This window comes from Cynocephalus volans, chromosome 1, assembly GCF_027409185.1.
Source record: "Cynocephalus volans isolate mCynVol1 chromosome 1, mCynVol1.pri, whole genome shotgun sequence".
NCBI classification, from domain to species: domain Eukaryota; kingdom Metazoa; phylum Chordata; class Mammalia; order Dermoptera; family Cynocephalidae; genus Cynocephalus; species Cynocephalus volans.
The window spans coordinates 127,363,380-127,389,709 of NC_084460.1; the positions used below are offsets into that span (position 1 = coordinate 127,363,380).

General features: G+C 37.1%; 1 pseudogene; it reads left to right on the forward strand.

The window, feature by feature from the left end:
* Positions 1–25,931, forward strand: part of LOC134388065 (tigger transposable element-derived protein 1-like) — a 109,987-nt pseudogene extending 84,056 nt beyond the window's left edge.
* The last annotated feature ends 399 nt before the right edge of the window (positions 25,932–26,330 follow it).

Consider the following 26,330-nt stretch of genomic DNA (forward strand, 5'->3'; position numbering starts at 1 on the left):
ATAGAGCTATGATGTGAAAAATCTTGCAACATGCTGTCTGCTTGAAATGGCCAATCATAGAAGCATTAAAATCAGAATGCGGAAGGAAGTGGAAACATCCCAAAGAAGCACCCGAAGTAAAGAATGACACCCCTCGCCAGTCCTGTGTGGAGAAATAAAAATATTAAAGAATAAGAAATAGCCAAAGAAACTCTTGAAGGAGCGAGCCATCATCTGTGAGCTGCAGACAGCTTCAGCCATAAATTTAGTGCAGGAAAATGTCCCACTGCCCTCTCCTCATCAGTGACCCAAGAAATTAAAAAGACACCTTCATATTTCTTTCTCTTATCAATGTACCTACTTCCTCCAAAGATCCACCCTTTCTTCTTTACCTGTATTTCATTCCTATCATCACAACACTTTACTGTCTTTCCTATTTTAATAGTGTAATTGGTTTGTTTCTCTTGTGCTATTCACTTTTCACAAAGAGTATTGTTCATCTACACACTCTTTAAATCTATCTATCAAGGCATAACAAATCTAGCCTAAGGGCAGAGGCTTCCCAAAGGATTACTGTCTGAGAAGGATGACAATAATGGCAGCAAACATATGGATTACAGATCACTGAAACAGAATGTGGAATAACTAGGTAAAATGTTCGCAATGAGTCCTGCTAGGATAGTGAGGGTTAGTATTGAACCTTTGAATGGTTGTCTCTGTCCCAGGATAACTTAACTAGCAATGCAAAACTAGAAACTTGGTTGTTCATGCATGACGTGCATTCATGAAATGTAAAGTAAATTGCTTCGCAAATCAGAATTCTAAATATGGGGGTATTTGAGTGTGTGTATACAAACATAGGAGATTCCTTTAAACATAAAGAAAATAAGTAGGTATAATCCCATCACTTGGACAGAACTGCAGCTTTTCTGATTTCTAACCTTCCAATTTATGTATACGTGTGTGTGTGTGTGTGTGTGTGTGTGTGTGTGTGTGTGTGTGTATTTAAAGGTGTGATACTATGTACTTTGATTTATACCTGCTTTTACTGGAATAGGTTGAGAAGTGAAGGAAGGAATTGGAGGAAACATGTACACAAATCTTCTGAGAGATTGTGTATAACTGAGAATTTGGGAAACAGGTTGGAGGGAGGACAAATGAAGAATTAGTATCTTTGAGATGGTGAAAATGAATAGGACCCACAGAAGCTATGGAACTGGGCTTCGATGGAATGAAGGCTGCCTCCTCTCTTGTAACAGGAGGAAGAAGAGTGTGGATGCAGGTGGGTTTGCAAACATGATAAAGTGAGGAGAGAATGAAGAGTGTTCGTGTTGGTGATTAGTCTTCCTCTTTTCTAATGAAATCTGAGGGAAAGTCTTAGAGTGAAGAAAGTATAAAAATGTTCTTGATGACTAAAACAGCGAAGTCCTAGAACACTATGGTGAGATTGCCAGACATTATTGCATTCCTATTTGAGGCTAATTATTATGTAATTTAAATGAAATCAGTTGGATTACAGGTAAGATCTTTGCAGGACTGTTTAGCCGTTTAGGTGCAAGTACAGAAAAGGTTAATGGTATAATACTCTCGCAGTTGGAATTTTGCCAGATGACTATAATAGAGGGAGCTGAAAGCATTTGCAAGCGCAGGTAAACGATGACAGATATGTGAGAGAATGGAGACAGAGGAGGATAAAGGAGATATTTGGGAAATCAAAAAACTGTGGGAGTAGGAGTACCAGGGAAAATCAGGGGGATGTTTAGAAGTAGTCGGCAAATATCAAAATATTTAAAATTGAGTTTCTAGTGAGCACAAGGTCCAGAGTGTGCCCTTGACCATGTACTTGAGTTGGTGGGAGGTCTTGTAGGAAAATGAAGACGTGAAGAAAAGGAGAAGAAAGCTGATTCATTAATGCGGACATTGAACTCACTGTGAATAAGGGCAACAGTTGTGGTGGGGAGAAACTATGTGGTAACATTTCCCATGAAATAAAGGAAGTGACAAGGAGATAGGGAGGTAACAGCAGCAAGAAAGGTAAGACTATGATTTGTCAGGATGGTGTATATCTTAAAGGAATAGTGGTTTTTGTAAGGGGAGAGGGCTGGTAATAGTCAGGGAGCCACCAGGGGAAGCAAGGGGGACACCAGCCCCACTTTCTGGCCTTGAGGTAATGAGATGTATAAGGGAAAACACAATCACTGCTTGAGGTTATAGAAGAAATTTTGTTCTCAGAGCATTGGGTTTCAGCTGAGATAAGAAGGTAAGGTTCTGAGAAATGAACACTAGAGAGCAGCTCAGGGAAGTCAAAGAGGTCAGGGATTGGGCCTGAATAGGAGGTGAATTGAAAAACCTGTAAATGAGTCTGGATTAAAACAAATAGCCAGATAGGTCTAGTTTACTGGTAGTGACTGAAGCAAGAAAGGATAGGAGACATTGGTGGGACAGTCCCAATGGGTCTAAGATGGGTTATGTACAGGACTGTGGCTCCCTGGGACTTAGCTCAGTGGGATGGGACTTCTTAGGCTTAGAGTCTAAGGATAGGAGCTAAACCAATGCAACTTCAATTCACTTGTTTTATATATGGGCTTCCTCATAAGGTTTTGTTTGAAGGAAATGTCATATGGGTTAAAAAAATTAAGCACTAGAGTTACAGGTCATCAAGACTAATTTACAAAAATCCATGAGTAATCCAGAAAGGGATAAATACATTTTTTAGTTTTAATTTTTATTTTTTGACCATCTTCTCTTGCATGCTGAATGGTGGTTTGATCATAATTGGGTTTGTGGGTAGGAACTGGAGCAGAGGAAGCAAAAATTATCAGGAGACAGGGAGTCAAGTTGAATAAGCAGAGATCTGATTTTGTTTTTCTTGTCGGACAACATGTTGGATCTCTCATCAGGGAATAGCATGGCACACTGTGGACAACCCTATCCATTAGGGAAGATTTATCCACATCAGCCTCTATTCCAGGCTGAAGAGAGGGCTGAGAGCCAGGACAGACATGTCTGAATGGTGCCCTTTCACATGTAAGTTGAGATATGCCACTTTCCCCTCCCTGTTCACTCTGTACAGCAGATGACAGCAGCTTCGGTTTGCTGACATTTTGCTGGGTGGACAAAGCTTAGGCAGCAAGACAGGCCATTGTATTCCTCCCTGGACTGCTGTCTATCATGGAGACTATGTCAGTGACATCAGGGCTCTCAGCCACCCCCAGCTGCCTTCTTTAAAAAAAAAAAAATCCAAAGTAACAACATCTGGATAATTAGAATGATTAGCATTCCTTTATAGCTGGAATTCTTGAACATTTGTGTTGGCTGAGACAATGGAATTTTCCTTCACATAATCTCCTATCTTCAGCAATGCTCAGAAACATAATTTTCATATTATGAGTTCTCAGTTCTCCCTTTTGGGGCAAAAATCCAAGCTATCTCTGAGCATAGATGAGAAAAAATGATTTTCTAAATCAACACCTGTCGGAGAAGTTTCTCTTTTAGAGTTTTCTATTAATTACTTTAATTATTATCACTGTGCTTAATTGATCCTACCGTTTAGCCTAATTTTGACGTTCTTTCCTTATCCCTTCTATTACGTTGATTTTCTCCTCCTAATCCTGCCGTGCTTTCTCAGGAGAGAGTTGCAGATAACCCCTAGACCAGGTTATGTGCTATTGCTATTTGCAGCCAAAACAGTGTACTTGTTTCCTTATCTTATTACTTACATGTATATGTTTTGTTATTGCCTATTTAGTTATCTATATCTGTCTGTCTATGAGGCAGAAACACATACCTTGTTCATTTTTATATTCCTGGTGTCTAGCTTTGAGCCTGGCTCAAGTATACACTTAATAAATATTTCTTGAATGATACAAATACCATATTGCTGAATTAGGAAAATTAGTATTTGTAAGAACCAATCATGAAACTGGCCATGAAATTCCTTAAAACCATATTCTCTCACCATCAATGGGTTAATTTATTTTCTAACTCTAGGCCAATTTTAGTGCCAGGTATTTAGTGCACTCAATATTTGTTGGATTGAATGCTAGGAGTTCTTTTATACTGGGTATCCAAAGTTGGGAAAGAAAAAAATCTAGAAAGGTAAGCAATGATATAGTTTTTTCGTCAAGTTTAAAAATGCCCCATGTTTATAAGAAACTCCTCCAGAACTTCATTTCTAGTTCTTTGCCCTCTGTCCTCTTCCTCCACTGTGTTAGAAAAAGTTAAGAATATTGCTATTGGAACCTATTTTTACTCTTTTTCTCCTTTCATGCAATGTCTACAGAATATTCCTAAGTAGATTGATTTTAATCATGAAAGGATACATTTACCCAGGAAATAGGCCCCTTTTCTACCTTCCATAAACCATCCATTGAACTTCAAGGTCAGGATCCAGTACTGATACTCAGGAAATCAAATTTGATACTGCTGTGTCAAAGGAAGAATCAAAACCTGTGTTCATAGCAAGGCAGCTGTTCCACATAAGAGACAGGACAGGCATTTTGAGTCATGTGACAATCCAGGTCTTAAAATAAGGCTGACATCAAATCCAGATAGCAGTATAAAATCAGAATTCAGTGCAAATGCTCCTGTGGGATCAACAGGTAAGGAACAAGAACAGGTAAGCAGTTCAGATTTAAATGAAGAAAAACGGTGCAAAGAGCTTGCCACCAAATGGATGAGAGTTTTCACCTGCCTTTCTCTTTGAAGCCCAAAGGCATGACAAAATCAGGTATGGTTTGGCAACAAACGATGCTCACCATACCTTGCCATTTGCACTCTAATCTTTCAAGGTGTAGAATCCTTCCAGAGAAAAATATAATTGATATAAGGAATCATTGAATGTTTAGGTCCAGAGAAGATATTGGTAATTTCAAAATATCACTGGGTATTTCAAATTTAAAATGGCCAAAGAGACTGCATTTCAGATCTCATATTCTCTTGGGAGCTATACTACTCTCATTTTAACATATATTGAGGGCCTACTATCTCCTGAGTGCTACTGGCTCCAGTACTATTGAACTAATGAAGACTCTATTCTAGTAGAGTGGGAACAGGTATAGAAGCAGAAGTTTCAATATAATGTGTAAAGAGAACATGGAGGAAAAGTACTAAATCCCAATCTAAAGCTTCCGAATAGGCCACTTGAGCACAGAACCTAAACTGATTTTTAAAGAATGTATGTGATCTAGCATTGAGAGGAAGAAGGGGAAGCTATTCTAGGTAGAGAGAACGTTATGAACAGGGTGTGGAGCTGTGAGTGTGTTGTGGGGTGCAGGGCAACTAAAGGCAGCTCCAAAGACTAAAAGGAAAGAAAATGGAGAGTTGATCAATGCTTGAATTGTAAGAGGTCTTTTACACTCTATTCATGAACTTGGAATTTATCCCAAGTCATGAATTTAAGGAAGAGGAATGTGATATCAGATCTTTATTCAAGAGACTCTGAGGAGCAGATATTTGAAGAAAACAAGACAATGCAGAATATTAATTCAATGCAGAGCTATAGGTACCTGAAGTAGAGCTACCAAAAAAAAGGGGGGGGGGGATGTCAGAGGAAGAAAAGTACTGAATTTTGTGCTATCAACAATGAAATTATTCTGATTTTATTACTGTCATGGCTTATTACAAGATATAAAAAATGTTGAAAATATATTTAGCTAAATTGGACAGATAGGGTCTTAAAATAACTAAGGTATTTGAGGGATTTCCCTCTGGATGGATATGAGAATCAAGTCAAGGACAATAGTTACATCCTGAATGGAGAAAGTTAGGCTTGGATCTGTGTGTAAGAAAGGGGATGAGGACTGAGTAGAGATTTTCTTTCTTTCTTTCCTTTGCATGAGCTGAGCTCATAGAAAGCTTCAGTTGACAGTTACTTGTCTGCATAAGAGCTGGTACAAAACAACTTCTGGTATTTATTTGTATGGTATCAGTTTACACCAAGTCTAATATCAAGTTAATATTTTAACTTAGAAACATAGAATTCCAGAAAGGAATTTCACTTTTTCTTTAGCACTTAATCACGCTCAGCCAGTGAGCGCACTGACCATCCCTACATAGGATCCGAACCCGCGGTGCAGTCTCCCCGCTAACAGCACCGCACTCTCCCGAGTGAGCCATGGGGCCGGCCCCTAAGGTGTCATTTTCTTTGTGTTTATCCTACCTGGGGTTTGTATAGCTTCTTGAATCAGTGCCTTAATATTTTGAGTCTGATTTGAAACCTTCTCTTCAAATATTATTTCTGTTTCTTTTATCTCTCCATTACACATACGTTAGAATTCCATTCTGTGGAGCCAACCCCGTGGCTCACTCCGGAGAGTGCAGCGCTGGTAGCACCGAGACTGCACCGTGGGTTCGGATCCTATATAGGGATGGCCAGTGCGCTCACTGGCTGAGCGCGGTGCAGACCTCACCATGCCGAGGGTTGTGATACCCTTACCGGCCAAAAAAAAAAAAAAAAATTCCATTCTGCTATATCCAAGTTGCTGTTAAACCATATATTGAGTTCATAATTTCAGTTATTGCATTTTTTAGTTCTAGAATTTCTATTTCATTGTCTCTTATAGATTCCAATTTATAGGTGAAATTCCTCATCTTCTCGTCTGTTTTTGCATATGTTAGTCATAGTTGTTTTAAATCCATATCTGATAGCTCCAATATTCTCACCTTTGGGTCTATTTCTATTATCTATTTTTTTCTTTTTGGTTTTAATCTTTCTTTCCCACTTCCTCACACAACGAGTAATTTTGTATTGAATGCCAGACATTGTGCTTATAAATTTTAGAGACTCTAGATGAAATTAGAAAAAAATTTTAATCTTCCTCCAAAGCAAGTTTCATTTTCCTCTGGAAGTCAGATTAGGGCAGTGTTTCTTAATCTTTTGAAATTACTGCCTTACTAATCAGACTTTTTAGACATGTTGTTTCCTAACCAACCCCTCCCTCATGAAATTACAATGTAGTAGTTATACTGTGTATCTGTTTATAAGTGTCTGTGTATATGTGCTTTATACATAAAAAGAATAAATATTAAACTTACTCATTTTTATGACAAAGAATAAATATTAAACTTACTCTTTTTTTATGACAAAGAATAAATATTAAACTTACTCTTTCTTATGTAATACAGGACTAAGAATTTTAAGCTAAAAATGTTTTTTTAATTAATTTAACAATTAAAAAGCTACTAACATCTAACTGTCCAACTGTGTCTGCTGAACAACTTTTAATACATTGTTATATATGCAAATTATAAATTTATATAAATACATAATAATAGCAATACAATCACATTTCACATTTTTAAATGATTTACAATTAATGTTTTTACACCGAAAGTAAAACAATTGAAAAATTAAATTTATTTCTTAAAATTTTTAGTGAATTTAATATAATTTTTACATGATATGAAAAATAATTAACTTAAGTAGCTGCCAGATATTAATTCAGATCTTATTGACATTGTTCTTTTAAGCATTTGACATAATTAATAATTGTTTGAATAACTTTCATAGAATGCAATAATAAAATATAAAAAAAATTTATTAAATTTTCAAATCACAAGCCACATGCAAAAAGCTCTGTGTATTAAACGTAAACAACCTCCATGAGGTAGATATGTTTTAGGCACATGTAAGCCAGCTCTTGCAATATGACTTTGAGACTGAACAATTAAATAAGAGAAGGTCCCACAGTTACAGACATCTGTTCACCATACTTTCGTAGCACCAATCTTGCATATATTTTGTGTATCTTTTGTGAACTCACTGTCAGTGTTGTTCATGTGATACCCATGCAAATCCAACAAAAGAAAATAAATATTAAGGGATAAGATTCAATTGGGTAGAATTGAGCTTTGGAAGTCTACAGACTACACATTTAAGATTATTTTCTTATGACTCTAGGACAAATCTTCACTCCTTTTGAAGCAATATCATCCCTGTTGAGAATGCATGAATTAGAGATTGATCATCTTGGCCCAATAAGGCATTAAGATGATTTGAGGCTGATGTTCAGTCTTTGTGAGAGCCTGTCTTTGGGAGTGTTTGCTCTCACTCCTAGGCTGTAGATTTTCAGAGCTCTCAACACAAAGCCTGGGCTGTTTACCACTGAACCTTCGTTGGCTGGCCCTTAACTCCAATTTCTGTCTTCCCACTGCCCTGAGACAGTTGAATGTTCTGCTTGCTTTTGTGCCCTCATAGTTGCCTTTTTTTTTTTTTTTTTTCTTTTGGCTCTTAGGTCTTGCCTACTGCTGCTTAGGAATCGTCAAATGTCATGAGGGAAAAAGTGGCATATAAAGAAGGGTTCACTTATCTGAAGTTCCCTTTTTTCTTCAGTCTCAGCCCCCTCATGTCCTGACTGCCTTGCTAATCTTAAACTTCAATTTTCATCTCCCCAGTCTCAAGAGCTTGTCAAAAGTTTTGAGCTCCTACTTTCTGCTTGTGCTTTTAATCCTGCACTGCTTACAAGTTGGCAAATGCTTTTGAGGGAAAAAGTAGTGGAAAAAGTTGGATTCACCTCAACGTGTTTTCCTTCTTGGGATCTTGGATTATTAAATTCTGGCTGCCTTGGTTGCCCTCTGATCCATTTATATACTTTTTGTATTTTATCCCGCTTTTATAGTTGTTCACAGTGAAGAGTTAGACTGTTACAAGCTGCTTTACCATAGCTTGAAGCAGAAGTCTCAATCCAATGATGTGGATTAGTTGAAAGTTTGATTAGCTTCTGGCAAAAGAGACTGAGAAGAGCTCAAGGATGAGAGGCAGGTGTTGTATCAACAAAGGCTGAATGTCAAGGTAACTATTATAATTCTTAGCATATTTTGTCTCTTAAAATGATATTCAACTGTTTTTCAAGGGGTTATCCATGTGTGTCATTTTAATGGAAATCAATGAGAAAATGGAATTAATAAAATGTTTGCTTTATACACACCTTTAAAAACATACTGAGTATATGAAGTGATACTACTCTTTGTTTGGTCGGAGTGATGGCTCTATTTTCATAACCAACACTGGAGGGCTGAAGTTTTCTGGAATTACTTGGACTGGAACGTTAAGAAATAGTGTGTTTATATCTGATATCTTTTTTTAATAATTTGAGATTGGTTCTACACTAAGATTTTTCCATTCTATCATTTCATAGTTACTTTTTTTTTTCTTTTACACCTCTGGTCTAATTCTCTGCCAGCAGTCATAAATGAAAGGTTCATTTTATTTTATGTTTACCCTATCTCTATTATGCTGAAATACAACATTGTACTGTTTCTCAAGTTGCTCCCAAATGCTATTACAGAATTGTTTCATCTTTTCATTTCCTAATACTGTCTTTCTTTTGCTTTTAAAGGAGGTGGTAGAATGTTTTCCTGGTCAGTCATAAAGGTTTATACTGTTGTCTCCTCTCTGAGTCCTGGTTATAGCATCCGATACCACTGATAAAATACGATCTTGTGTGCTGTTATGAAAGGCATTGAGAATAGCTTTTTCTACTTCTCTTATTTGAAGATTCCCATAAAATAAACAAGAGTCCAACTTATTTTCTTAGCACATTGGTACTTTTAAAGCAGCTAATATCTATGTGCATGTCTAATTAAAAAATTTTAATAGTTTTATTATTTAGATAAAGCCACTGAGTTGATAGCCTTCTCTCCACATTCTTTATTAAATAATGTTATTATTTATTTATCCATTCAACATTATAAATCAAGTCATTCTTCTGTTTTAATAGTTTGCAGTCTAGCGGAGTAAACACAATGACAAAGATATTGCTCTTGGAGTAAGGAAGACCAAAGACCCAATTTCCTGAGAGAGCTGGATGAGGCTGCAAAAGCAGGCAGGATATGGTTCTGCTTTGATTGTCTTCTTATAAGGGAAACAGATTAAGAAGAAATGTAGGAAGTCGAGGTACGAATATGATTTGAACCAATGCAGACGTTCTAGAACCATTTTAAAGACTAGTTATTGGAGAAAATGGGCCAGCCTCTGCTCCTGTCCTCTGTGCCTGCTCTGCCTCTTAGAGTATGGATCCCTGTGGGAAAATGAGCAAAGGACAAAGGATATCCTTGCAAAAAGAGAAAGATCAAAGACAAAGAAACAACTGGTTTGAGAAGGCTATTGTTACACAATTCTTTTGAGGTGTCTGGGAGTAAAACTCAGTGGCCTGCAGGAAAGGATCAGTCCTCATGTGAAATATTCATTCCACTAGGTTACAATCTAATTAAAAATTTTCTTGAGAAGGATGTGTGTGTGTTCAGGGAAGATATTGATAAAAATTGGGTCTAACTCTTTGTTGTCCACCGAGACTTTACAGCTCCTATCATTAACATTCCCTTTCCATCATCCACTTGGATTTTGAAACACAAAGGTTGAGTTTGAACCCTGAAGTCCATTTTATTATAAGAAAAGCAATCTTTCACAGGATTCTATAAAAACAACCATGAGAGAAGAAAAATAAAAGGAAAACTGACTATACATACTTATTTCTACTTTAATCACAATTAAAAGGCAATCTAAGTTTCTATACATGCAAAAGACTAGAATCTTTAGAAATACATATGCTTTCAGCCATTTAAATTGGTAGAGATGTATACGACTTTGTTTTCTAGAAAATAAGAATAATGCTTTCTAACTAGAATCAAGAATATGTAACATGGTGTAGTTGTGTTTCTCATTTATTTAGATTACAAGTGTGCTCTACTATTAGTGTCATCTTTGCTAGGACAGCAGAAAGTGTCACAGCTTACCTTCTATTTATTTTCAACATATTTTGGGGGTGGACCCCAATATTTGCTCATAGAATTTATTCCAGATTTTAAAAATCCACTGGCAAACATAAGCTCTGCTATTTGCTTCTTGATGTCCAGCTCTTTAATTTTGGCTGAAATTTCAAGTACAAAGTGACTGATAATTATGTATTATTGATCAAGAGAACATATGTCTGAAAGGCATTCTCTAGAACAGTAGTTTCATATGTAAGTTCCCTATTGCCAAATTTTCCCTTCCTTCCCCTGCCCGCAACCTCCCCTTTTAGTTCCATTTTGTTTCAGTAGCAGAAGTAGCACTTTCTCATTTGATGGGCTTTTATTGTAGAACCTTAAAAATGTATTGCCCTTTTGTTTAGGGGTCTGTTTACCACTCTTTACCTAGAGTATACATTCTTTGAAGGCAGGGATTATGTTTCATTCATCACAGAAATATACAGTGGGTAATGTCATTGGAAGTCATTCCTCTGTACTTTTCTTTCCCTTCTGCTCATCTAAAATCTTTCTTGAACAGAGATTTGAAGCAAGCTGAACTATACAAATGGAGGCAAGGTAATGACAAAATATTTTTCCGAGTCTCAAGAGCCAATGTACAAACCATTTTAGGAAAGAGTGTTTTACATTGTTTCTTTTCTTTCTTTCTTTCTTTTTAAAAATTTTTTTATGGAGAGACATTGTTTCTTTTCTTTTCTTTTCTTTCTTTCTTTCTTTCTTTCTTTCTTTCTTTCTTTCTTTCTTTCTTTCTTTCTTTTTTTCTTTCTTTCTTTCTTTCTTTCTTTCTTTCTTTCTTTCTTTCTTTCTTTCTTTCTTTCTTTCTTTCTTTCTTTCTTTCTTTCTTTCTTTCTTTCTTTCTTTCTTTCTTTCTTTCTTTTTAATTTTTTTTGGAGAGAAATGAGAAGCTCACGGAAACAGCACCTTGATCTTCTAGTAATAATAGCTTCCAACTCCCTAGTGTCCACCAAGAGGCCGTGCATGGCATACCAGAGATGTGTGAGTAATGACAGGGTAAATGTGAAAGACCACATGGTCAGAGTTTAGGGAGAGATGCTATAGTAAGAAAAAAAAAAATGTTATCTTAAACCGATAGATGCATATAAAATAACTTCTGTAACTGACTAACAAAACAACTTGATTTCTTCTTCTGAATAGAACAGTGCTCAAATCCCTATTGAGACTTCATGACTATTTTAGGGCTACAACCACAAGCTATTGTGTGGGCGTGTCTTCCATTTTTTTTTTTTTTACAAGATTTGAAATATACAATAGAAGTAAAGAAAATGCTGAGGACTTTCTAATCAAATGAGATAATGGGAGAAATGCATCACATAGTGATCCACATGAAGCATTTCTAGTGTCTTAGACTAACTAAATAGATGGTGATATTACTTATTTATGCTAAGACACGTAAAGGTCTGGTAAAGCATACACTCCAATGTTAAAACCAGGACAATATATAAAAAACTCAGGTTAATCTAAGAAAGGGCTCTCATGAGGAAAATAAGTAAGCAGAGAACTCCACACCAACAGGTTGCTCACTGCCTGTGATTCCCATGTCTTTTCCCGTCCTGCATTCTACTTCATTTTGTCAGTTTTTCAATTATTTTCTTATTATTTCTCTTCATTACCTCATTTTTTGGTTTCTTGTTTTATTGCATTGGTCTAGCATCTTTCTTCCTACCATTTTATTCTTTTATTTCCCTTTCTCAACACTGGACTAATTCTTTGTGACTTTTCTGTAATGTGGCCAATCTTAACAGCAGCATCACAACCCATGAGCAAGTAAATCTTCACAAACTTCTTTTTTTGGAAATCAGATAAGCAGCAGGCTCTAGTGGGAAGTAATCCTCTGGGGCTTGACCTAGTGTCCTTCCTTAAGATTGTTGTCCTTTGGAAGTACAGCTCCTTCACCTCTCTGTGAAGTCCCCTCTATTCCTGAAGCCTTGACTCAGAAAGAACAAGACTGAACTCCCTGCACATGAGAGTTGTGCTCTTTTAAAGAGGAAGCAAGATATTAATCAGTGGCTTTTTCAGGACCTCTAAAACTGCATTGTTTCAGAATAGCTGTTTAAATACCAGTTTGAAAATGCCAGACCTTTCCCAAGGACACAATGGTAAGAAATTCCAAAGTGGGGAAAGATGGCAATATGTTTTCAATGAAGCTACTTAAAAAAGTAAATCATGTTTTATAGATCTTAACGTAGCCTTTCCAAACACACCTGTCTGCAGACACTGGTGATTAATAGGTGACACTGAAACACAGCACCACAGGGCCTGATTAACGGCAGTGACATCATGACTTTTAAATATGCTATTAATGCTGGGGCCTATGACAAATGCAAATATGATACATACATTTACATGGCGTTTGCATACATGCAGAAACAAATTCAAAAATGACCTTTCCCCATAGATTAATCAGCGATTTGTAAGGCAGCATCTGAGGGCATTGAACTTCACTGCTTCTGGCTTATTCGGGGAGATCTTAATTTTTTCTAGAAATATTGGAGCACTTTTGGAGTCTCTTCTCTTACACACTCCTAGGCTGACTCTAGAACACAAATTTATCTGTTGGATTTCCAAACTTGGATGTTCTCTAAGAAATTCAGTATCCTAGAGATTTGAGTTGTATATTTAGGAACATTGAGTCAAATCTGCTAGGTATTCTCTATTCTATTGTCTTTGTATACCCTTACTTGTACCACAGAGGAAAGAGGAAATAAGGGGAAAAAAATCTTTACTTCCTCATTACCAACCAAGAGAAAAATGTCTCAGCCTCTTACTGAGGCTTGGGATATTGGTTCCTCACACTATACATCTTACTGGATATAGACTTAGCTCTTCCTAGGAATCCTTGCCAGGGAACCTAGAAGTCCAGTTCAGTGGTTCCTGTCCTACATTCAGAGATATAGAAAATGGTGCATCTACAGAGTGCATGCATATGTACATACACATAGCAGTCACATTCCTGGAAAACCATACCTCATTCTACAATGCCGTATAAAGGCCAGCTGCTAGAATGGAGTAAATTCTATATAAGATTAGTTCCAAGAAATGGCAGCAGAGAACAGTGGTAGCAGTTGCAGAGGGATGCCTGAGGACTTTTAAATTCTCAATCTGATCTAGTGAAAGACAAAGGATATCCAAGGACTTTGGGGGTCCCCTTCTGTTTGAGGAAGATATGTTAAGCATTCAAGAAAGATCAAGATGGTTGGAGAACAAAGCTGTGGAAAATGTAAGTGGAAACAGATTGGAGAAACATGTTAAACAAAACTACACACAGAACATAGTAAAGAGTACTATTTGTTAAGTGTCTACTTAGTACCAGATGATTTAACTACATCATCAATAAACCTCATGATTTCCATGGGGTAGCTATGATCATCCCTGTTTTCCTATAGAAAGTTGTGATCCTGAGAAGGTAGTTAAATTGCTATAGGATTTAGAGCTAAAAAATGGTAGAGCTAGGATTCATCTCTAGATTTGTCTGATTTTCCCTATGTGCTTTATTATTTTTTACATTACATGCTTCCTTGCAGAATATATGTAAAATTGAAATGGTGTTATTTGAGACATCTGGATTCCTGAGTCATCAGCTGGGGGGTACCTCCTATTTCCAAAGACTGGGTCAGGGCTAAGCATATAATTCTGAAATGATGATCTCTAATATCTTGTTTAGCTCTAACGTTCTGTAGTTCTGTAGTATACTACATCCTGACTTTCCTTTCACCCCACTGCCCTTTTCTTTCACCTCCTTCTTAATCTTCAGCTGGCTTCCTTTACTGAGCTGTATTCTTCATTTTGACTACAGGACACACATTATTTTAAGGAAAAAATAATTGGCTTCTATCTGCAGGTGTAGTAATTGGCATTTCCTACAGCCTTTAGCCAGTTGGGATAGTTGTGACATTGTAAGCAGAGGAGCCTGACCTCTGATTCTAGAGAAAAACAAAAGACCTGGCAAAGAGACAGTTTCTATGCAAAAAGCCTGCCTTGGAGGGACAGAAACAGGAGAGAGACAAGAAGGAATGTATACTATACAGTGTAAAATGTCGGAATGTATACTATACAGTGTAAAATGCAGGAACTAAATCTGTAAAAGGACTTAGCGTTTTATATCAGATTATTTTCCCTAAACTACTTGAATATTACCAGACCCCCAAGAGTACTCACAAGCACAAAATGCTAAAAATGAAAAGGACGTTAAAGATAGTTTAATCAACCTATGTCATTTTTAGATGAAGAAACTGATGCCTAGGAAAGTTGTGGGGGCAAAAAAAATCATTGAAGCCCTAATGAAAACCATTTATTTCAGCATCTCCTTGGATCATAAGTGAAATACTGTAAATTAAGTTGTATAATTTTAACACTAAAAGGTAATTCTGGCAAACTCTCATAGCAATTTTAGTACAATTTCATGTTTCTAATTTTTGGCAAAAATAGATGAGAAATCAATTTCTTTATTTACTATTCTAAGATTATATTATACAAAAATACTGATAAGTTTTCTGTTTAAAAGCATTGTTTTTAGATATTTTGTTCTGAAAAAGCAGCTTACCATTTTAGAGGTCTGTTTCTGGAATCTTTCTTACAGAGGCAAAATACAAAATTTGCTCATTGTCACAGTTTCTAAAGAACCACTGCTTCTTAGTAATGACCAAAAGGAAATGTGGTAATTCAAAAGACTCCCTTTAAATAATCTTCTATGTAGCTCTAGTTTCTATTCTCTCCACTTTCTGGTTTGTAAACAAACACAGAAAAAAGAAGAGATAAAGATATAATCTTGATCTGGGAGAGAGATGGATAAACAAGTATCCTCTCCTAGAGGAGAGTGAGGTTGAAGAGAGTTTACGAGACTAAGAATTTGGGGACAGTGATCAGTTGAAAGCATATTTTAAAAAATAAAACTACTGTGAAACATCTGAGTGGGTGGCCCTGGGGCTTGGGGACCTGGTATCAGGACTGGAGGCTGCATTATGGAGTCCTCCTGACCCCTCTGTTTTTCCTGCACCTTACTTGTAATAAAATAGCAAATAGACTTTACCTTCCATACATATCCAGCACCTGTTGCAATGCCTACTAACTGGTCTCTGTTTCCACATTTCCCCTTCATAGTCTAGTCTAGGGTTAGCACCCTTGTCTGTAGAGGGCTAAAGAGTAAACATTTCAGGCTTTGGCAGCGCTACGGTCTCTGTCATAACTACTCAACTCTGCCATTGCATCATGAAAGCATCAATAGACATGAGGAAAATAAATGATCATGGCTGTATTCCGATAAAACTTTACAGACATATAGGAACTTGAATTACATATAATTTCCACATGTCGTTCATAAAAGTATTATTCTTTTGATTTTTTTTTCAATCATTTAAAAATGTTGAAAACATTGTCAGCTTGCAGGTTGTACAAGTAGAAAAACAAGTAGCTGCGGGTTAGAGTGATCCTGTTAAACAACTAGTAAGTTTGTATTATGCTTCTACTAAAAAATAAAGACCAAAGTACTGACGGAAGCCTATGAGGCCCTGTGTGATCTGTCCCTGTTACCTCCAGCCTCATCTACTCTTCTCCTTTCCTTACTGTGCTTTAGCCAGACTGTCTCCCTGCTCTTCTTACTCGCCAGTCACATTTCTCCCTTAGAACTTTGCATTTTTTGTTTGCTCTGTTTGGAACACTCTTGTCCAGATATTTGCTTGATTTGCTCCTTAACGTTCCTCAAAACTTTTCTCAGAAAGGCTTCTCTTAATAACCCTTATTTAAAGTGGCAGATCAGCTCTTTGAGGAGACACACTCCTGATTACCCTTTCTGCTTCATGGTAATCCTTTATTGAGATGCTGTAAATTTACTTACGCTATTTCTGTTTCTGTCCAATGGACTATATGCTTAAAGGTGGCCTGCATAGACCAGAATCTGAAACATATAGAAGGGATTCAATAAATACTTGATTTTGGATTCTGGTAAGCATGACCCATTGTGTAAGTCAAGAATATGGATCTCAGTAAAGCTGCTAAAAAAAAAAAAAAAAAAACATGAATCTAAAGAGTCTTATTTATCCTCTGCCCTAGGTGACAACTGGTCCTAAAATTTGGGGGTGGGGTGGGGTGGAAAGGCCAGTTTAGATTAAACAGATAAAGAGGCCCAGCATTTGGAAAGGAAAGAGGATGTTGAATATCACCTTTTGCTACCTTCACACCACATACAACAATGTTTGCCCCATATTCATCCATTCAATTGAAAGTTGGTTTAATTGTATCTATTGGTTTGATGACCACAGGCACTGCACTGACGTCACCTGCAAAGCCCACAACACTGTTACAGTATCAGTACAGAGGTGCTCTGAGCCAGCCCATCCCTTATGCCTCACTTTACAGGGCACTAACACTGTCAGGTCACCACTGTTGACCTTGTGGTAACAGGTGCTCATGCCACCACAGGCCAAGTGGCTGGCAAACACACAGCCATTTCTTTTAGTTGACTTCACAAATGAAATGAATTTGATGTGGTCCATGCAGCTTCAGCACATGCTACTATATTTACCTTATTTGTCATTGCACATGGAGAGAGAGAGAGAGTCCTTTGTTCTACCATATGGGTTTACTCTCAAAGTCTGGGAAAGCTACATTCTTAACAGATTTTCTAACAGGGTTAAAGACTCCCATTTCCATTAATTTAATACTTTAACAAAATAGTGAATGAAAGGAAGTGTCCCTTCATAGATACACTATTTCTGTGAAAATCATTAGTACCAGTGCAGAAAATGTGAAGAGCTATGGACAGGGAGGTAGAAGATCTTGGTTTAAGTTTTAGCTCTGCCGCAGTCTTGCTTTATGACTTGGAGATGCTATTTAATGTAAATGGTAATGATAATACTGTAAATAGCATTTATCAGGGCTTTATTAAATGCCAAGTAATTTTTTATGAATAATTTTCTTTCCTTGACTTTCTGAGTTCCATAATATTATCCTTATTTTATGGATGAGAAAACAGTCTTAGATTAAGTAACTTGGCAAGATCACACAACTAGTAAGAGTCAGAGTCTAGATGCCAGCCAAGTCTGTGTGACACCAAGGCTCTCACTCTTAACTGCCCCCCTATATTGATACTCCAAGTGTTTTTTGTCTCTATGTGCTAAACTCCGTATTTTAACATTATTCATTTTTAAAATCTAGATAGTAGTTATTTCCCTTATGTTGGGTTGGTGATTTAGATAATACGTTGAACTGGGTTTTTCTTGTTGTTGTTTTGTTAAATACTCATATCAGGTTCACTATATTTGGAGGAAGTATTTTATCACTGCTACTTTGTGGGAAGATGTGAGGCTATTTCATGCTACAGACCAAAGGAAAATACAGAAGTTTCCTCCCCCCTGCAGGGCACTGAAACTTCCAGAATAATTTAGAATTAATAATACTGTGCAGAAAAGCATCATCATTTAAAATTAAACTTTCTTACTAGGATAAAATAAACAGAAATGATTGGGTTTGGGGAAAAAAAGGCTTTTTTTTTTTTTTTTTAAACTTTTTCTCTAGGCTTTTCTTTATAAAGCAGTTGATGTAGTAAGAAATCAATTTTTTCCGCTTCCTCTTACTTCCCAAGACAGCATGGTCATCTGTGTCACTTTTCAATGTGCTATTTAGTCTTAATTGTTCTTCAAACTATATCATAGATTCTCAAATGACAAAAACAGGTTATATTTAGATACTCTTTGTATACATCCTGGGCAACCCCCTACACATGAGTGCACACACACACACACACACACACACACACACACACACTCATTCTTGAGAGTGAAAAGCACCTGCTCACGGTAATATAAAATGTTTTCTCCAAGAAAACTAATTTTAATAGCATTCAAGCATATGGCTATTTTTAAGATGCATTCCTCTCCCAAGCCACCACATCCATAAAGTGTTTCCAAGTTACTTTGAGTAGCTGAGGGCAAATGTTACTATGAACAAATTGGTACAAATCTTATCAGCATGTAGTTCACCCCGCCTGTAGCCCCAACTATAGTGTCCATATTGCTGATGTGATGGACATAATCTAATCTAGTAGATCATCTCCTAATTATCATTTCATGGGGACAGTCACCAGGCAGAATTGTGATGTGGGCAAATTTTTTCCTGAATTTTCTCTGATGTCCTATTGTCCCCAAGACTTCTCCCCTGTGACTCTTTAGACTTTTTTCATGTCAAAATATACCTGCTTGTTTCTCATCTCCTCAGGGTTGTGTATGCTGCAGCTCTTGCTAGTTGAATCTGGTTTACTCAGCTCTTCTTTTGCAAAGGCTGGCTAACTGAATGCTTCCTTCTCAGAAAACAGTGGCCTAATCTACCTAATATTTGTGGTATTTGAAGCATGTGAGAAACCGCTGAGGCAATACCATTGATCAGGCATGGCTTTGGGTTCTCCATGATGAGTAGGAACAGTGATGGTCTCATGTGACTCATGTCCTGCATGGAAAAAAGGAGGGTTCATATTCTCTATCCATTAAGTAAATAATTCTAATAATTATGTGTGGAACTCACAAAATACTAAGTTTCTATTGAAGTCCTTACATGAAATAGCTCATTTAATCCTCACAACCACCATATTAGACAGATACTATCAGTATCACCATCATATAGGTCAGGAAACTGAGCATCCTCCAGATTAAGAAATGTAAAACACCTAATAAGGCATATAGCCTGGATTGCTGTGAGAAATAAATGTATGAGAAGGGAAATCCTACTTCAGTCCTACTTCAGTACGTAATTGAAGTACAAGAGCTTTTGCTCAGGTTTCTCCTTTGGCCTTGAATTCCCTTCTCTTCCACGTCATTCCTCTGTATCCACTTGCAAAGTTATCAGCTCTCAGGGCCTGATTTAACTCTACAATTTATTCCACCATAGCAAAACTTTTATTTCTTTGTTTCTCAGCCTCCCTCTCTCCATCCCCCTACTGCACAGGACTTTGTTCTTATTTCTTTGAGAGCACTCACCACCTTGTATCCAGAAGTGTTATTCAGGCATCCATAAGCAACAGAACCTGGGCTCCTTGAAAGGTAGAAATAAGCCTCATCCAGTTTTTATATCCCCTTTACAGCACTTGATACTTAGGAGATGTTCTGTAAAACTTTGAATGATTGAGAAAATTGTACCAAAATGGACTTTTTAAAAAAATAGAGATGTAATGAAATTGCCTGCTTACAGCTTCAGCCAAAATACTGAGATTAAGGGGGGTCAGATGTCATGTGATCTTTAATGACTAGTAATGACTAGCAAAAGCCATTTTAGGGGAGAAAATGCTTTTTTCTTCATGATACATATGATTGCAATTCTTTTTCTTTTGTTGTGTCCTTATTGATAAAATTTTATCACTCTTTATGGAAGCAATCAATTCTATTTCTTTTGCTGTCCAATGAGCTGCTGCCATTCTTAAACTGACCTCGCACTCTTAAGGTTCTATTTTGCATTAGGACCTCTTCAATAAACTGGCAAAGTGTCTGGTGATTAGATCAGGAGGCTGGTTTCAAACATTCTATTTTTATCTCTGCCACTTGCTTTGTTGTGTCACCTTGGACAAAACACTTAGTCCAGGTTTACATATAAGATTTTTCACTTAAAAACCATGTCTCATGATAAATTCTCATCTAGACAGTAGAAAGCAATTTCCTAAGTGCTTTACTTAATTGGTTTCCATTCACACATGATCCTGCAAGGATCTACTTACATATCCCATCATGCAATATTGCCTCCATAATTCTCTGCCTCTCAGGAAGGTACATGTCTCTGGTAATTTGTTTGTGGCTGCCGAGTCCGTTCACTGATGCTTTTTTCTTTTTATTCCCAGTGCTCTATCCCTTTTAGGCAGACAGCAATGCATTGCTCATCAGGAATAGGCTCTTGCCCTGTAAAAGTAACTCTAGCAGTGCTGTGGGTGTTTGATTTCCTAAAATTAGCACCCAGGTCTCAAATTCTGGCCAGAGAAATATGCTCCCTTGAGTTGAAAAACAAGATCCTTATCTGACGAAGAAGGTGACAAGGCTTTCAGGGTAGCAGGTTTGGGGAAGAATTTTAGTGGGGAAATAGTCTCTCATTTATTACTTGCCAGTAGTGTTAAGAATGAGTATTTTCTATGGAACACAAGAAGAGCCTAGAAGAAAGAAATATGGACTCAGTAGTGTGTTGTTTCTGCTTTTTATGTATGAGTTGAGTGCTGCCTCAGCTAAGTATATTTAATGGGGGGGCAGGAATCTGGGGAGAGAGTTATCCTTGAAGAGGTAATAACTATAAAAAATGAACAAGAACTCAGATTAATTTTCATCATCTGGCAGTTTTTGAAAGAGTTGCCTTGGGTTTGAGCTGTCAGTCTTCTTCCTGCTTATTTGAGAGGGTTTGAGTGATATCCTGTGCTTCTCTTGAATCTCTTTGTAGGCATCATCCAGCTACCTGAGTAAAGGATGCAGTCCATAGTCACAGAACAGAACAAGTATGTGAAACCCCTGACCCTTGCATCCTTCATGCCAGCTCTCATGGTCAAGTAAAGAAGTTAGTTGGCAAGAGTAGTGAATAGTGAGGGCTGCCTAAGGAAGAGGGAGAGGCATCTGGGTTATCAGAGACATTCTATCTCATTTTGTCTGTGTGATTAGTAAATGCAGGAATTCAAGTAAATCAAATAAAAATATCATATCTCCCTCCCATCAGACTATGTATTATGAAGGGGATGTTCTCAGGGATAGTCAGCTAAAAATCTATTCATTACCATGAGAGTTTTCTAGAAAGGAGACTCAAAAGGTTCCTCAAATAGGACAAAAAAGAATATGGCCAAATTTTATGCTGCTATGTTTAGTTACTGGCAAGGAAAATCTCAACTAGATCTACATTACTAGTAAATATTTATACTGCTCTATGCTCTGATATCTTTGAATGACCTTTAAGTATAACTTTTTGTGAAAATGTGAAGTATTTGTCTATAGCTCCCCAGTTTTACCTATTTGGGTCAACTAAAAAATTGCACAGTACATTCTGCTTCTGGGTTTATCCTGCAACCTTGAGTGAAACCAACTGGTATCTCCTGTCCTTGTGAGTTTGGCAGTCCCCTTGACTATACCTTGGTTAATTCCTTTAATGTCCTCATTTCTGAAAGGTGATATTGGAAAGAGCTCATTGGCACCTGTTAAATGTTTGACTTCAGAAGCTGGTTGATGAGTCTATTCTTTAGACTAATGGAGTTATTTATTCCTGATATGTATTTAATCCTGTTCTTTAGCCTGATAGATGGGAAGGTATACTTATTTCAAAACTAAAGAAACCCTTGTTACTTCTACTAATGGATAGGGTTTACATTATCTTGTACATGGTTCAAAAGGAGAGATAAACTTTGATAGCTAAGCCAGTGAGTTTTGATTAGAATTGAACTTGTAGAATATCACTACTTAGCAAAGTACCAAGACACATATATTAAACAAAGTAGAGCTTATTTTCTGAAACTGAAATGTCTTTATTAAATAAATAAAAAGATCATCTTTCTTTTTAAAGAAAGGTCTGATGAAACTTGCATGAGGTTTTAAAAGAAGATATCCAAGTATAACATACCTTTTAATTTTAATTTCTCAGTTGAAATATAAAATATAAAAATAATTCCATTCCTGTTTTTACCTCAGAGAAAATACATTTCTACTTTACCTTAGGGAATAAGCAAACCATCTATTCATTTTGAATTTGTATAAGAATCACTTTACAGGTGATAATGAAGGCTGAAATATTGGAGAGAAATATAGTTCCCTCCTCCTTTCAGTGAAAAAGTGGTCTAATGAGTACACAAGAAATTATAATTTATACTAGGACATCATGAGTGCTATGAAAGAGTCACATTGAAGGCATGGGAGATTTATTCTAACACCTAATGGGTATCTTAAGAAAAGGTTGACTTTGAACTGGGCTTTGAAAGACTATCATTTGAACCAGCTAATAGAAAGATAAGACAGACGGTTGAGATCAGATCTTAGAATACTTTTTTAATAAACCAAGAAATTTGAAAGTCATTTGGTAGACATCAGGAAGCTATTGAATGTGTTTAAGAATAATATGATCAGAGCTATAGTCAAAGTGATTTTTCTGAGAGCCTTATGTAAGTCAATTAAAAAGGGGGGAGATCAGGGAAGCAGGAAGAATGGCTGTTGGATGATTAAAATAATCTAGATGACAGTTCATGAGGCCTGAATCTGGGTGATAGACATGAGAGAGAAGAATTAGTGAGGGACAGAGGGTAGGTAGAAGAAACATGGCAACCAACTGAATGGAGAGAGCAAAGAGCAGAATTCAAGGGCAACTCTGAGGCTATGAGTCTGAGTAACACGGAGGTATGAGAGCTAATTGGTTTACTTTGGACTATACTCCACATGGGGTGTCACTGACATGCAGGCATTTCCAAAGAGCTGGTAGGGAGCTGTTACTTGGGTGAGGTGAAAACACCATGGGATTTTTTTGTTGTTGTTTGTTGTTTGTTGTTGTGAAAAGCCTGTAGCAACTAGAGCTTATCTCCAAATTTATGTCTTAAAGTAAAATCTTCTAGAACTATTTTCCAAAGTGTTTTATATGTTTTCTCTCTGAGATATTTCAAACAATATTTTAAAAAATTTCTTTGGGCCGACCCGTGGCGCATTCGGGAGAGTGAGGCGCTGGGAACGCGGCAGCGCCTCCGCCGCAGGTTCGGATCCTATATAAGTGATGGCCGGTGCACTCACTGGCTGAGCACGGTGTGGCCGGTCACAAAAAGACAAAAAAAAAAAAAAAATTTCTTTTAAAGATAGGTCTAAACAAGACCTTACTTTATGACAGGTAAATATAGATTTTTAAAAAGCTAGAGGATAAGTAAGAAATTACCTAATTTAAAGCTTCATGTTGAAGTTGTAGAAACTGAGGCTTAGAAAGGTGAAGAAAAATAAATGCCTACAGTCACCCAGTGACAGGAATGAACTCGCAGTTCCCGGCTCCAGGCCGTGTGTCTCCACAGCACAGTTACGGGCACGCCCTGTTTCATCACACTTCACTTTGCTGTGCTTCACAGATTCTGCATTTTGTACAAACTGAAGGTTTGCGGCCACCCTAAGTTGAGCAATCTATAGGCACTATTTTCCAACAGCGCATGCTCACTGTGTGTCTCTGTGTCACATTTTGGTTTTTCTCACAATATTTCAAAGCTTTACATCATTATTGTATCTGTGATGGTGATCGGTCATCTGTGATCCTTGATGTTACTGTCATAATTGTTTTGGGGTGCCACGATCCTTGCACATATAAGAGGACAACTAATAAATGTTGTGTGTTCTGACTTCTCCACTGACCGGCTGTCTCATATTTCTCTCCCTCTCCTTGGGCCTCCCTCTTCCCTAAGAAACAACACAGTTGAAATTAAGCCAATTAATAACCCTGCAGTGGCATCCAATTGTTTGAATGAAAGGAAGAGTCCTAAGTTTCAAGCTTTAAATCAAAAGCTAGAAATGATTCAGCTTAGGGAGGAAGGTGTGGAAAAAGCCAAGATAGGCCAAAAATCAGGCATTTTGTGCCAAACAGTTAGCCAAGTTGTAAAAGCAAAGAGAACATTCTTGAAGGAAATTAAAAGTGCTACTGTAGTGAACACAGAAATGATAAGAAAGCTAAACAGTCTTATTGCTGAGATGGACAGTTTTAGTGGTCTGGACAGAAGATCAAACCAGACACAACATTCCTTGAAGCCAAAGCCTAATCTGGAGCAAGATCCTAACTCTCTTCAATTCTGTGAAAGCTGAGAGAGGTGAAGAAGCTGTGGAGGAAAAGTGTGAAGTTAGCAGAGGTTGGTTCATGAGCTTTAAGGAAAGAAGGCATCTCCATAACATAGAAATGCAAGGGTCAGCAGCAGGGGCTGATGCAGAAGCTGCAGCAAATTATCCAGAAGATCCAGCTGAGATCACCGATGAAGGTGGGTGCCCTAAACAACAGACTTTCAATGTAGATGAAACAGACTTCTACTGAAAGAAGATGCCATTTAGGACTTTCACAGCTAAAGAGGAGAAGTCAGTGCCTGGCTTTAAAGCTTTCAAGGACAGGCTGATTCCCTTGTTAGGGTATAATGCAGCTGGCGACGTTAAGTTAAAGCCAATGCTCATTTGCCATTCTGAAAATCCTAGTGCCATTAAGAATTATGCTAAATCTACTCTGCCTGTGCTCTGTAAATGGAACAACAAAGTCTGGATGACAGCACGTCTGTTTACTGCATGGTTTACTAAATATTTTAAGCCTACCATTGAGACCTACCACTCAGAAAAAAATATTTCTTTCAGAATATTACTGCTCATTGACAATGTACTTGGCCACCCAAGAGCTGTGATAGAGATGTACAAGGAGATTAATGTTGTTTTTATGCCTGCTACCAAAACATTTATTATGCAACTTGTGGATCAAGGAGTAATTTTGACTTTCCAGTCTTATTATTTAAGAAATATATTATATAAGTTTATAGTTTCCCACAGGTAGTGATTCCTCTGATAGATCTCAGCAAAGTAAATTTTAAAAATTTCTGGAAGGGATTCATTATTCTAGACGCCATTAAGAATATCCGTTATTCATAGAAGGAGGTAAAAATGTCAACGTTAACATGAGTTTGGAAGAAGCTGATTTCAACCCTCATAGATGACATTGAAGGGTTAAAGACTTCAGTGGATAAAGTAATTGTAGATGTGGTGGAAATAGCGAAAGAACTAGAGTTAGAAGATGTGACGGAATTGCTGCGATCTCATGATAAAGCTTTAATGGATGAGGAGTTGCTTGTTATGGATTAGCAAAGAAAATGGTTTCTTCAGATGGAATCTATTCCTGGTGAAGATGCTGTGAAGATTGTTGAAATGACAACAAAGAATATTGATAGAATAGAATTTAGAATATTACATAAGCTAGTTGATAAAAAAGTGGCATAATTTCAGAGGATGGATTCCAATTTTGAAAGAAGTTCTACTGTGGGTGAAATACTATTAAACAGAATGGCATGCTACAGATAAATCTTTCATGAAAGGAAGAATCAATTGGTATGGCGAACTTCATTGTTCTCTTATTTTAAGAAATTGCCACAGCCACCCAGGCCTTTACCCACCACCACCCTGGTCAGTCAGCAGCCATTAACATTGAGGCAAGATCCTCCACCAGCAAAATGACTATGACTTGCTGGAGGCTCAGATGATCATTAGCATTTTTTAACAATAAAGTGTTTTTAAATTAAGTTATGTGCATTTTTTTAGACATAATGCTATGGCACACTTAGTAGACTGCATTATTGTATAAACATGACTTTTACATGCCCTGGGAAACCAAAAATTTCTTATGACTCACTTTATTGTGATATTTGCTTTATTATGGTGGTCTGGAACCAAACCCACAGTATCTCCAAGGTATACCTGTATTGGATTTAATCATGTGCCATGGCAATTTCTATCAGTCAAAACTTTTAGAATATCAGAAATTAAAATCTAATAATGAAGCACTTAATACAAGATAAAATATGTGACAATTTACATATAGGCTGCAATTTCTCTAATAAGAACCAATCCATCCACATATTTACTTAGGGAGTGATTTCAGTGACAATT